Below are 14310 nucleotides of genomic sequence, written 5' to 3' on the forward strand. Positions count from 1 at the left end.
AATAACGACAAGTAACATGCATGTATTAAACTTATATATTAACGATTAGTTTATCAAGACAAGAAATTAATAAGTTAGAAGTTATACAATAAAGTTAGATGTTCAAACTTTTTCAAATAAGTCATGGTATGATTTTTCTTCAAACGAGCGTACGCTTGTTGTTGTCACTGTTGTAGTTTTTTTTTTCTTTTTTTTTTTCTCTTTTATTATTGTCATGGTCGTTCTGTCTTTTTCTTCTTTTATATTGTAACAAAATTTCAGTGTTGATGAACAAAATTTCTGCTCTAAAAAAGAGTAAAAACATGCAAAAAATCACGTGATAAACACGCACTTTTTTTTTTGTCAAACTTATACTAACTTGAGTAGATTTTATTACAAAAAAATTTGTACATATAGTATAGTTATATACACTTGAAATATTATAGAAAAAATTTAAAAATTGAATCATTTTATAATTATTTGTTGGGTTAAGACTTAAAGACAATGTTCTGCATTTGTCAGCAAAGGTAGGTGAGTAGTGAAAAATAATCTTGGTTTACTCTAGAATTGAGTAAGGAAAGGGCACAAATGGCCCCAAACCCAAACACATGCCAATGTTGGAAGAAAAATCTAAGAAACATGGTTGCTAGGCAAATTCATATCGAAATCAATCAATTAAGAGAATTATGGAAACCCAAGAATTGAATTTGGCGTAGGGAGCACTTCTTCAATGTTCTTCGTATCCCTTTCCTTAATTGCTTGAATAGCAAACAAATTTACCTATAAATCACCAATAAAAATAGAATAAAGTCACAAATAAATTCTTAAAAATTTATATTTTAAATAAATTAGTCTCAAAAGAAAATATGAACAAGTTAATTTAAATTAAAACTCTATACTATAATTATAAAGACTAATTTAAAGATAATATATTTATATCTGCTATCTTAAAAAGTTTTATTGATATTTAAAAAAAGACAAATAGGTCCATGATTTTTTAATTCAAAGATATAAGTTCCGACTAATTAAAAATACAAAACATTTTTAACCTTTTAAAATATGAGATATTTAAGTCTTTATATCTAAAATATATAAAGACAAATCAATCCCCCAGAAGGATTTAGATGTTTCATATTTTAAAAAATCAAAAACTTTTTTGTATTTTCAATTAATAACAAATTTAATTTATTTGTCTTCGAGATAAAAAGTCAAAAAATTATTTGTTTTTTTCTTTTTTAAAAAATTAATATATTCAAAGTATAAATTTTCATGTGTTTATTTGTCCCTTTACTCATAAAAATAATAATTATACTAGTTTTTTTTTTGTCAAACTCTAATTTAATACGCCAATGAATTATAACTCAAATGATATAATCTTTCTATACTCATCTAAAAAATTGTGAGTTCGAGTCTCTATATCTTTAGTAAAAAAAAAAAACTCTAGTTTAGCACTCTAGTTTGGTTTTCAAAGTAGAAAACTCCTTTAATTGTGTGAACTCATCCAAAGTGTTAGAGAATATTATAATTAATATTAGTAAAAACCAAAGTATTTATAATGTGTGATTGATTGTTAACAGATAATAGCTTAGTATTTATGATCGTAGTTGATAAATATTTTATAAATTTGTTATATTTTGTATGATATAACAAAATTTTAATACACAAATTTTTTTTAATATTATTTTTTATTTTTATAACATAGAATCAGAATTTTTTGAATTTTTTTTTACAATTTAAACTTTTTTATGAGAATATTATTTATATTTTTTAATTTTTTCATTTGCACTCAAGTTCCTACAATTTCAGTTGTATATGTTTTTCAATAATACTGTCAGTCATCTTGTTCTAACAATTTATCCTGTTTTGACAATTCTATCTTATTTTATTGTAGCAGTTTGCATAGTTCTAGCGGTTTTGTCTACTGCATTATGTTTTGATAGTACGTTTGGTTTCAACAATTTCGTCTATAACCTGTATTAATAGTTTTGTCTGCATTCCGTTTTAATAGTTAACTTTGCATTTCAAATTCGAGTAGTTTCATTTTTATTTAAAAAAATAAATATATTTTATTCATTGATTAAAGTAAAATACAACGGTTCTATTTTAAGACACAAAACGAAAAAAAATGTGAAATTTTTTAAAATTTCACTAAAACCTGAATACAACAACAAAACTTCAATGAAAAAAAATAGATTGAAAAAAAATAGATTAAAAAAAAAGTGAGCACATAACTAGAAATTGAAAGATAATTTATTCACGAACTTCAAACATGATTCTATTGTTGTTTTTGGAGAGATTGATTCTTGTTCGAAAATTATGTTGTTTTTGAATTTTTAAATTTTCAAACACAGCGTCGTTAGTAATACCAGCTGCAACAATCCACCATAGCAATTTTTATTCACGAGTAGTTTTATTTACACCCAAATTTTTATAATTTTTATTTGATTTTTTTAATAAATTGTAAACTCAAATTGCTACTTAAGTTGAAGGATATATTAAAAAATTAGAATATTAGAAAAAACTTAAGTATTTAGAATGCGTGGTTAATTATTTCAATAGATAATAACTTAAGTATTTATGATATAATTAGTTATTAGTGGCTTAATATAAATGATAGTAATTAATAAATATCTGTATAAATATCTTGTCTCTTATATGACATATTCACATAACACAACTCCAATACAAAAACCTGTTATTTCTTACCTTGCTAACAGAAAGCTCTCTTTCCCTTTAATCCATACTTATCACCCAAAATTTCAGAGTCTTTTCTCGATTGGCCCTTTAGCTTTCAACCTCGTGTTGACTCGATCGAAACTTGCCTTCTTTTTCTTCGATTACTATGTGAAACCCTCGATCGATCTTTGAAACTTTCATGATTGATACTTGCTCAAGTTTCGACCTTTATATTTTGTGGTTAACAGATACATTCGATTTAAATAGCAGTGGGGTAGGAATCAATTAAATTGAGACGTCGACAACTGATATGTTAGCTTGACCAACATATGCGAACCCAAGAATTGAATTAGTATTTAGGCGTAGGGGGCACTTCAATGTTGTTCTTATCCCCTTACTTGCTTCGCCTCCTCTGCACCACTGTTATGGTTATGAAATTGGTCCAAACCCAAGCCTTCTGTTTTGTCGATTTTTAGCAAATTGATGGTGGTTCGATATTTAGTGATCTGGGAGCGAAACCTACTCCTCTTTGTAGGTACCAATTTTCTAAAAGTGCATCAAAGTGTTTTGAATTAAACGGGTGTTGAGATTACAATAAAAATGAAATTTGTAAATCAATGGAGAAAATAAAAAGATAAAAATTTTTAAGATAAAAATATGCTAAAAATAAAAAGTTCATATCGAAATTAAAGGAAAGCAGTGAAATGCCTTTAACTGAATCAAAGGGGCTTGAACGTAAAGATTAAAAATACAGAAGGATAAATTGAACAATGAAAATAAAGGACACTTGGAAAGTAAATTTTTTTGAAATGTTAAATTTACAGAAAAGTAAATTGAAAGAATGAAAAGATGGAAGGAACCCTACAGAAAAGTTACTCGATTGCAGACTCAGGAATTCGTTGGAATGTGAGTGTGCTTGAGTGTTTTTTTTTTAGTAAAAGTTCCAACCCCTATTCCCTAATGCTTTCTAGTATTTATAATTTGTCTTACATAACTGACAATTAATTACAATTAATTACAAGGTTTACAACTTTGAATGCAATTCCTCTTGGTAACCGTTCCTGCCGCGTGATTGTAGCCATTCCCCATGATTTCCTCGTGTGATAGAAGCAACTAACTGTTCCACTTCCTTGACTATTCGACAAACCCATCAATTGCCTTACTCAATCATTCAAATCAAATATTTTATTCGATTAGCCTTATCCATCTGATAAGTCAATCGAAATCTAACCTGCACCAGTCACTTCCAATCTCATACTTACGCGTACATTTTCTTCGAAAAACAACTTCTGACTTACTCCAAATCGATTCACTTTCATCGAAAATATTTTTCGATCAATAAATTGCCCCCTTGAATTAATGTGTTTGCCTTCGATAACATTATCAGAAGATAAAACACTTAATTCGAAATTAAAAACACCAATTTTTAAATCAGTAATAATTATTATTTAAACTCCCCATTAATACTAATCCACTCGACACGTTTCCCGAAATTTATGCTTTCTCTCTCTACCACTTCATCTTCCTCACGAAGTTACCCCTATTCGCATTCCTTCCACAATAACGACTACAGAAATACTTTAAATTCATCACTCTCACCTTTTTTCAAATCTTTCGAATCTCATTATTCTCTAAATCCTCCTCACACCAAGAACTCCTTCACAAAATCTCCAACCTTTAATCTCCTTTTCTCTATTCAACAATGGCTAGTTCCTCCTCTCATGCTGCCACCCAAGACAAGGGCAAAGGTCCTGAAATAGCGCCACCATCTCCATCAACCCTTCGCATTCTCAATCAAGTCAATGATAAAGTCATTGATGATCCCCATTTGCAAGCTAACGATACCAGAATCTTAATCCCCTTCACAATCGATGTAGATACACACTGCTTCCTCGGACCGATTGAATCTCTTAAGAGAGCGAACAAAAAATCTTCTTTCTTTCCAAGTGCTGAAGGGGAAGATTTGCTGATAAATCAAGCTTTTAACATCTCTCATTTCATTAATCAAAAATCCTTCAGGAATAATTCAAAAATCAATCCTCGAGAATTCGATTTTACAACTTGGTATCAACGCCTTGAACCTACAAAAAGTGCTGACTGGGGAGCTTTAGGAATACATGAACTACTAAGGCTCTCTCATTTCTCACTTACAACATACCCTTGGATGATTGGGGTTGTGACCTATTTTTGGAATAGAACAACTAACAACTTTCACCTTCCTTGTGGAATGATCGGAATGTCTCTTCTCGATGTAGCTGCTATTACAGGACTCCCAATCAATTCTCCAGATTGTACCCCTGACATGCAACCCAAGCGCCAATATAATGTTGTCTTAACCAACTCCTACAGCAACTTCATTGCCCATAACATGGGTGCAGAAGGTACGAGAATCACAGATGAGAAACACGTAGCCTTCTTGTTTTATTGGTTAAACGCAATTCTGTTCTGTTCTCGAAGCGTACAAATGTCAAAGCTTTTCCTTCCCTTAGTCACTCTTCTTCATGAAGGAAAAGTTCTAAATTTGGCCAAACTCCTTCTTAGGCACATTTTTTAAGAACTTGGTCAATTTGTTTGTGACCTCCGAGACAATAAAATAATCAATGCAGGAGGCCCTCTGTGGCTCCTTCAATTATGGCTCAATGCCATTTTTGAAAATTTTATGACAAAACCTATAGGTGGCAATACTGACAAGCAACACATTGAAGGTTTTCGATTGTCTAATTACAAACCCAATTTTTTGAACACACAATCAGATGAAGACAGATTATGGGCTGTTTTCTCTCTTTTTCATTCCTGCAAGGATTTTGAAAATGATAAACTCAATTTCACTCCTTTTTTGCGTCGCAATCGCGGTCCTGCCTGGCTTGATCATTTGCTCTTTCCCAATACCAATGAAGATAGTGAGCTTGTAAACCGAAGTTGGAAAAACCTGCTGGCTGTTCAAGTAATTCCGATAAGGCTGTCTTTACACAAAAAGGAAAGGTTCAAAATAACCATATACGCACCTCATTTAACAGCCAGACAGCTGAGATTTTCTCAAGCCATTCCAACACCACAGCCTCGAAATGATGATCCATTCTGCCACATTGTTTTAATAACTCAAGAAGATTTCAATACTTGTCTCCTAAAAAATCAACAACGCAGGGATCGTTTCAATTTCTTGATTTACGAACGCAGTTCCTACATCACCAAATTCTGTTTCGAATGGTGGGCTGCTTACTATTCAAGGTACACTCATACCTTAGAAGAAATTCAACAAATTGCTGTTCGAACAATCCCTATTGCCGAGAATTCACCAAAAAGAACTCACAAGAGAAAAGCTGACACTGCTCGGCCACCACCACATAAAAACAAAAGGACTCCTACCAGAACTTCTCGAAAGGTAACTTACTATTACTCACAACTTTTCCTTTTAACTTGAAATGTTCTATAAATTGTATATATTTTTTTAACCATACTCAATTCTATGCTTCTTACCAGTTAGTGCTGCTATCATCAAGTGAAAGCTCTTATGAAAGTGAACCAACTAATAAGAATACTCTTGCTGCCTCCTCCCAATCAAAAGACACAGCCGATTCGGACCTTGGTCCTCAACCAATTCAGCAACAAAGACTTATTATGGTAACACCTAACATTTTTATGTGTCTTATTTAAATTGAAATGAATTATAACTCATAATCATGTACCTTTTATACCAGCCTTTCACTGCTGCTCATTCGATTACGTTTTCTGTGGTACCTGATCAGCCAATTCTAGAACAGCATCATGATCAAGGGCATTCTTCATCCCATGATTCTATTTAGGCTACAAGATCTACTCAACCACTTGACACTATTTTTCCACCTTCTCATGTAACATCGGTGGTTGATTTGACAAAAGACCCTCCACAATATTCTCCAACTCAAACTCTCATACTTGAATAATCTTCGCCTAACAACCAGGCTACACTTTCTGTGGTGAACCAAGTGGCTCTAGATTCTGACTCTCCTTCTCAAAATGTTGAGACAACCAATTCATATTCATCTCGATCTAGAGTCTTGGAAACCCCTCCAAAACTACCAAGTCCTCCTTACCAAGTTGATTTTCAGACTACTCCTGGTCCAAGACCTGAAACATCGAATGCTTCCACCACTCCTACAAGTGCTACCTTGGCCAATTTGATCTCTATTTTAAACAAAGTTATCCAAGAAAACGCAGTACCTGTGCCAGTGCCAACGCTCTCAAAACCTGCTACATCAAGGCCTTCGTTCGAATTAAACACTAATACTCGAGAGCCGCTTCGTTCGCTCATAAAGCTCTTAGACCATCCACCTACCACCTGGGTTAATGACCCAATTCTTAACCAACTCCTGGCTGATCTTTTGAATTATTCCTTTGAACTTTTGGCTAACACACCAAATTCTGCCTCAATTCAAGAGTTCAAAGAACTTCTCAATGAGAGGGTAGCTTCTCAATTCCAACTTCAAGAAATTGAGACTGAGGAAACTAAAATCAAATCCAATATTGAAAGTTGTTTTACAGCCGCTCAACCAATCCAAGCTTCCCGCGAGGAATTTGATATGAGAATCTCCCATGCCATTTCTGTTCAAGCTTTTCATGACAAAGAAGAAGAAAAACCTGAAGCGAAATTGGCTCGAATCAATGAAAAGCTTGCAATAGTGCGCCAGAGTCGAGCAACTATAGCCAAACCTCTAGCAGATGCTCAACAAGAACAATAGCACCTCATTCAAAAGCTAATTTCATTTGATACCAAGCAGAAAGAATATGAAACACAACTTGAGAAGGTCGAATTCAACAAATTCAAACAAATAGAGGCACTTTCAATTTTGTAGAAGAAAAGGGCAAAGTTGCCGCTGATCTAGCAAAACTAGTAGCACCTTGAACTTCTTTTTATTTCAAATTTTACTTCTGTAATGATTTTCATCTTTTCTGAACTTTTGCATGTTGAACTTCTATTTTTGCCAACAATAGAAATATTTCAAGTATTTCCCATTAATCGAGTTAATCACCTTTCCTGACTTGATATCTTTAATTTGATAGGCATCTCCAGAATATGTTCCAATTACTTGAAAAGGCTCTTCCCACACATGGGACCATTTACCCAGAAATCTCGATTTATTTTCCATCGGTAAAATAACTTTTAACACTAACTCGCCTATCCTAAAAGATTTCCCTTTAATTCGACGATTATAACTTCGAGCAATACTTTCTTTTTTTTCAAATCACATTATCGAGTGCCAGGATTCGTTCTGAGTCTAATTCATTTAAATCATCAAACATTGCATTCCAATAATCATCAACTAGCAAATAATTTTGTCTTTATATTCTTAAAGTATTCAAATTAATTTCCAATGGTAACACTGCATCATGACCATACACCGATTTATAAGGTGAAGTTTCCGTCGAACCTGGTGGCAATTTTCGATAAGCCCATAATACTTGGCTTAAAATTTCATGCCATGTTCGAGGCTTATTTCCGATATGCTTTTTAATCAAACTTATTAGGATCTTATTTGCTGCTTATACTTGCCCATTAGCCTGCGCATAATAAGGAGTTGAAGTAACCATATTAATACTCCTCGAAGCCGCAAAATTTTTAATTCGCTGACCAGTAAACATAGTTCCTTGATCAGTACTTAATGTCTGAGGAATTCCAAATCGATGGATAATATGTTCCTCAACAAAGTCTATTATTTCACTTTGACCAGCCTCTATTAGGGGAACTGCTTCAACCCATTTTATGAAATAATCAATCGCTACTAAGATAAACTTATGTTGTTTTGATGAAGGAGGGTGAATCAACCCAATCAAATCTAAAGCCCAACCTCTAAATGGCCATGGCTTTATTATCGAATGCAATTCAGCCGCTAGAATTTGTTGTATCGAACCATGTTTCTGACATTCTTGACATGCCTACGCATAATCAATACAATCTTTTATCATAGATGGCCAATACACATGATTGCGATATAACACCCATTTCATCTTTTTCCCTGCCTGGTGGGCACCACATATTCCATTATGGACCTCACCCAAGGTAATGTTCTGATCATCTCGACCTAAACATCTTAACAAACTCTCATCAATCCCTTTTTTATACAATTCATCAGCCATTAAGACAAAATTTATTGCTCGTAATTTTATCTTTCTCTCAACTACAATATTGGGATCTCTTAAATAATGAGCAATAGGCTTTCTCCTATCAGAATCCTCCCATTCATCCACACACAAGACTTCTCTTTCATTTGCTGGCACTAAAATTTGATAGATACTAGATAATTTTCTAATAGTTTCTGGACCAATCCGATACCTCGAAATAATTTGGGCTAACTCATTAGCAATTTCATTATGAATTCTAGGGATATGCACTAAAGAAACTTTTCGAAAAGATGTTAATAGTTCCCAAGCAGTTACCAAATATTTTTGTAACGTCTCATTATTACACTTAAACTCCTTTGATAACTGATTTAAAACTAACTATGAATCCCCTAAAATTTGAACCTCTAAAGCTCCTTTGGCGATTAAAATTTCAAGACCCAAAATCAGAGCCTCATATTTGGCCACATTATTAGAACAAGGATACTTTAATTCAAACAAAAATCTAATGGAATACCTTCTGGCGAAATAACAAGGATTCAGACCCCTATACCATATTTATGCTTTGAACCATCAAAATACAATTTCCAATAGTTGATTTTCATATCAATTATATTTGCCCCCTGGTCATGTAGATCTTTCGAATTATCCACAAGAAAATCTGCAATGACCTGTCCTTTGACAGCCTTAGTTGGAACATATTGTGAATCGAATTCTGTCAATACCAGCATCCATCTCCCCAAACATCACCTTAACATAGGGAAACTCAACATATATTTAATAAGATCAGTTTGTGCTATAACTTTCACCGATTTAGCCACCATATAACACTTTAATTTCATACAAGTATGATATAGAGACAAACACAATTTCTCAATCGGGGAATACCTCGTTTCGATATCGGTTAAAACTCGACTAAGGTAATAAACTGCCTGTTCATGCCCATTTTCATCATCTTGTGCTAACATACATCCTATAGTATTTTCAGATGCTGCAATATCTAATTTTAAGGGTTCAGATGGACGAACATTCGCCATAATCGGTGCTTTGGATAAATAAGTCTCAATCGAATCAAACGCCAACTGATGTTCCGTTGTCTTACCTTACCCAAAAAAGATTGTACTTCTTTCTTCGATTTAGGTGCAGATAACGCCAATATTATTGCATCTGCTTTGTTCTTATCGATGGCAATTCCTTTTTTATGAACAACAAAACCCAAAAAATTTACAGCCGATACACCAAAAGCACATTTCAAAGGATTCATTTTTAATCCTTTATTTCTCATAGTAAGGAATGCTCTCTTTAAATGATCAATATGTTGACTCACGGAAATCGATTTGACCATCAAGTCATCGATATATACTTCCATAAATTTCCCAATAAATTCATGAAAAATGGCATTCATTTCGTGTTGATATGTTGCTCCAGCGTTCTTTAAACCAAAAGGCATAACTACCCATTCATATGTACCTAATGCCCCAGGACAACGGAAGGCAGTTTTAGCCATGTCATCTTCTGCAATAAAAATCTGGTTATATCCAAAATAACCATCCATGAAACAAAGAATTTCATTTTTCGCTGCAGAATCGATTAACATATCTGCAATAGGCATAAAATATTCATCTTTTGGAGTAGCATTATTCAAATCTCAAAAATCGATGCATACTCTTAACTTCCCATTCTTCTTCATAACAGGGACAATATTCGACACCCACTCGACATAACGTGCAGTTCGAATAAATTTTGCTTTGATCAAGCATTCTATCTCTTCTTTAATTTTTACATTAATTTCAGGAGCAAAACGTCTTGGAGTCTGTTTTACAGGTCAAGCATTGGGCTTCAATGCTAATCGATGTTCCACTAGTGAACGATCGAGACCATGCATCTCATGATAACCCCACGCAAAACAATCTTTAAACTCATGTAAAAGATTAAAGAGTTCAGTTCGAAAAGGATCAACAAGATCTTTACAAATATATGTAATTCGAACATCATCAAGAGTCCCTAGATTAATTTCTTCTAAAGGATCTTGAGATTCAAACCCTTTATAACAATCATCCTCTTTGATTGAGTATTTTTCGAATCCCAATGGTTCTAAATCATAGATGCAATCAAAACTGAAATCAATAGAATTATCAGAAATAGAAGAAACTTGATCTTTGCTTAATTTATCACTACTTTTATTTTCTACACAATGAGTCTCTACTATTAAATCGGCAGTCCGACTCACATCATTAATTTCATTACAAGAAATAGGGAAATCATAACTAAACTCGATTGAGGACGTCGAATTGAACACATTACAATTAATAATATTACTAACCCTATCTGATTCAACTTTATCAGAAGAACTATCTTTATTTTCTAAATACTGAAAATTATTCAAATAATTATGTAATGTTACCAGGTAGTCGGAAATTTTCTCAACCTGGTCCATAGAGCAGTCTTCAAGGTCTTCAAGAAAGACAGTCCCAACCAGTCGGCTCGAAGTCCAATTCAGGGTAAAGAAGCTTCACTGAAAAGCCTTCCAAGGACAAGAAACACCCTTCACAATTATAAGGGTTCAGTGATCGATCAACATTTAAGGGCTTTAACTTACGGCTATACATCCTGAAATCGACATGCAGTTGTTCGACATATAAATTCAAATCTACTTTGACGACCTCAGGCTTTCCGTCTTTAGTCCATAAAAGCACACTTTGATGCACGGTAGAAGGTACAACCCCTACACCATGAGTCCAATCTCATCCCAACAAAACATTATAACTAGCCTTTGATGGAACTACCACAAATACAGAATGTCTTTCATACGACCCAACATTCACAGTCAAAGTTACCAACCCTTTTGCTGGCGTAGAAGCCCCACTAAAATCAGTTACAGCAATATTTGTAGGGACCAGTTCCTCAAAATGTTTCCCCACTTTTCCTAACATCCTCTCAGGCAGAAGACTAATTGATGCCCCACCGTCAATCAACACTTTGTTTATTTTGAATCCATTCAAAATAGCGGTAATATGAAGTGGGCGTAAATGGGACATTTGTTTTTCAGTAGGCCGAGGAAAATACCCCGGTTCATCTTCAACTCGAATAAAGGAGAAAGCCTCCTCATCTTCTTGATCATAATCCTCATCTGGATTACTCTCACATTCCCCAAGGTATTCAGTTGGAATAATCGAGATCGTCCCTATCATGTCATCATCCCCTTCATCAAAATACTCTTCATCAACATCGACATCTTTGTTTTTATCGACTCCTGAGGACTGAGCCACTGCTTTGCCTTTTTCCATCTTAGCAGGTGATGGAATTTCCTTGGGATAAGTCTCTCCATCAAAAGAAAAGACAATTCGAGAATGCACAGAAGGCGTTTTCCCTTGCTTACCTCTTTTCCTGCCTCTAGTTGAAGTTTCTTATTCTGATTGAAACTTCTCCTTCCACCTCTTCCCTTGGATAACCCATGGCCCGTCCTCGATAATAGGCATATTGATTTCGAGAAGGTGCCCGATGCCCCCATTGAGGATTACGTCGATATAGATGGTAACGCCTCTGGAATTCCTGACAATTCCTAATCCACTGAACACCTACAGCCTGGGATCGGCTTAAAGGTGTAGTCACATCATGCTGAGGGATCTTTGAACTAGAACCCTTCACACATCGAATTGGCTGCCTCTGGGGCACTTGCTCTTCCCTATGAGCCAATTCTTTCTTCATCCATTCCTTTTCAAAGATTGCTGCTGCTTCAGCATCAAAAACAGCATTGCACCGAGGACACAGAGATAAGTTTCGGTCTTTGATCTTTTGCTGAACCAGGAAATCTAGCAAGCCATCTCCCGTTCTAGGGTATACAGATCTCACCTGTGACTCAAAATCATCAAGAGCCACATCAAAGTCATAGGACATGCCAACTATATTCACCCCCTAAACAAGGTTTGACATAACTAGCATCGATCTCGAAGGGATCCACATCAACCTTCTTCTCTTTCTTGTCATCATCGAATTTCAACCGTCCTTCCATTATTGCTTCTTAAATCAAGTCCCTGAAACGACACAACTATTAGTCGAATGACTTGTTGCTTGATGAAATTTACAGTAAGACTTTCCTTTTAAATCTTTCACAGAAAGTAATGTTCTACCCTCGGGAAAAATCAATTATTTATCTTTAAGCAACACATCGAAAATCTGATCAGACTCCGAAATATCAAAACTATATTTCTTTCCACTTTTTTAGTTTTGAATCATTCGACTTTTCATTATTAGACAGTTTCTTCAGTGAAAAACAAACATATGGAGGACCTTTCTTAAGTTCAGCCAAATCGACTTCTATTTCGAAATCAAATTCCTCCTCTGAGGACTCCATGGTTACATAAGCAACCTTTTTTTTTCGAGTAAAAGGTTTACTCTTTGACCTCTACTCATGTCTATACTTTTCTTTCTCTTTTTTCTTGAGTTCGGTCTGTCAAACATTTTCTGCCAAATGGGCCAAATCAGGAATATGCACATTAAGCAGTTTCCTGCACATATAGAATCCTAAACCCATGGTTGCTATTTTCATTATCTCACTTTCGGATAATGACACATAACATCTACTTATAGCATTGTTGAAACGTATTAAATAATTATTAATGGTTTCACCATCTTCACGTTTCAACGCGACTAGATCAGTAACTGCTACGTTCATCTCCCATCGATAAAACTGAGCATGAAAAGCAGTTTCTAACTGATTTCATGTTGTGATCAAATTTGGTCTAAGATTCGAAAACCAAGTAAATGCATTCTTCGTCAACAAAGAAGGAAAACACTTCTTTTTCAAATTTTTATCATTAGCTAAGTTCTCAATCTCAACCAAATAATGAGCAACATGTTCAGTAGTTGATTCTCCAACTTCACCAGCAAATTTAGTAGCTATCTTGGGATTCTTTACCCCTTTTGGCACTTCAGCCATTTGAACAACTTGCGGGAAAGCAGACACAAAATGTGGTTGATTCATAAAACCAACATTCAACCCCACTCGATTTAGAACTTCTACCACAATTCTAATGACTTGATAGCGTTCACCACCACATAACCTGGCTAAAAGGTCATCAGCATTTTGACCTCGGGAAACCACATAAGGGTTTTCTCGATTCAAAATATTGTTACAAATTTTTTCGTATTCATGAGTTACAATGATTTCTTAAGTATTTTGTGAGTTAAATGATACTTAATTATTTATTTTATCAATCTAAAAGAGTATTTATTTCTCATTTATTTCTTTTAAAATAAAATCTTAAAATTCTATCTTTTAAAACCAATTTATACTATATCAGACAAACTTTTATAATTTGTACCATCTTAAATAAAATATTTATATTAAAAAATTATTTGATTAAAGTTGTTTAGATTAAAAAATATTTTTAAAAAATGTCTATTAAAATCCGTTTCGTTGATTTTTTTTATTTTTTAGATGAATTAGACATTATTATATGCATTAATATGTTACTTAACTATCGTAACTTTGATCCAATGTGAATAATCTTTATTATTTAGGCATATTCTTGTACATAAATTAAATATGATTTCAAT

General features: G+C 33.8%; 1 long non-coding RNA gene across 1 annotated transcript; it reads right to left on the bottom strand.

Moving 5' to 3' along the window:
* Positions 1–476: 476 nt before the first annotated feature.
* LOC140174198 (uncharacterized) lies at positions 477–3035 on the bottom strand. Its single transcript, XR_011863425.1, has 2 exons — positions 2686–3035; positions 477–759 (listed from the first exon to the last, which is right to left on the bottom strand). It is a non-coding gene; the product is annotated as an uncharacterized lncRNA (long non-coding RNA).
* Positions 3036–14310: the final 11275 nt, after the last annotated feature.

The sequence above is a fragment of the Arachis hypogaea genome, chromosome 7 (genome assembly GCF_003086295.3).
Source record: "Arachis hypogaea cultivar Tifrunner chromosome 7, arahy.Tifrunner.gnm2.J5K5, whole genome shotgun sequence".
NCBI classification, from domain to species: domain Eukaryota; kingdom Viridiplantae; phylum Streptophyta; class Magnoliopsida; order Fabales; family Fabaceae; genus Arachis; species Arachis hypogaea.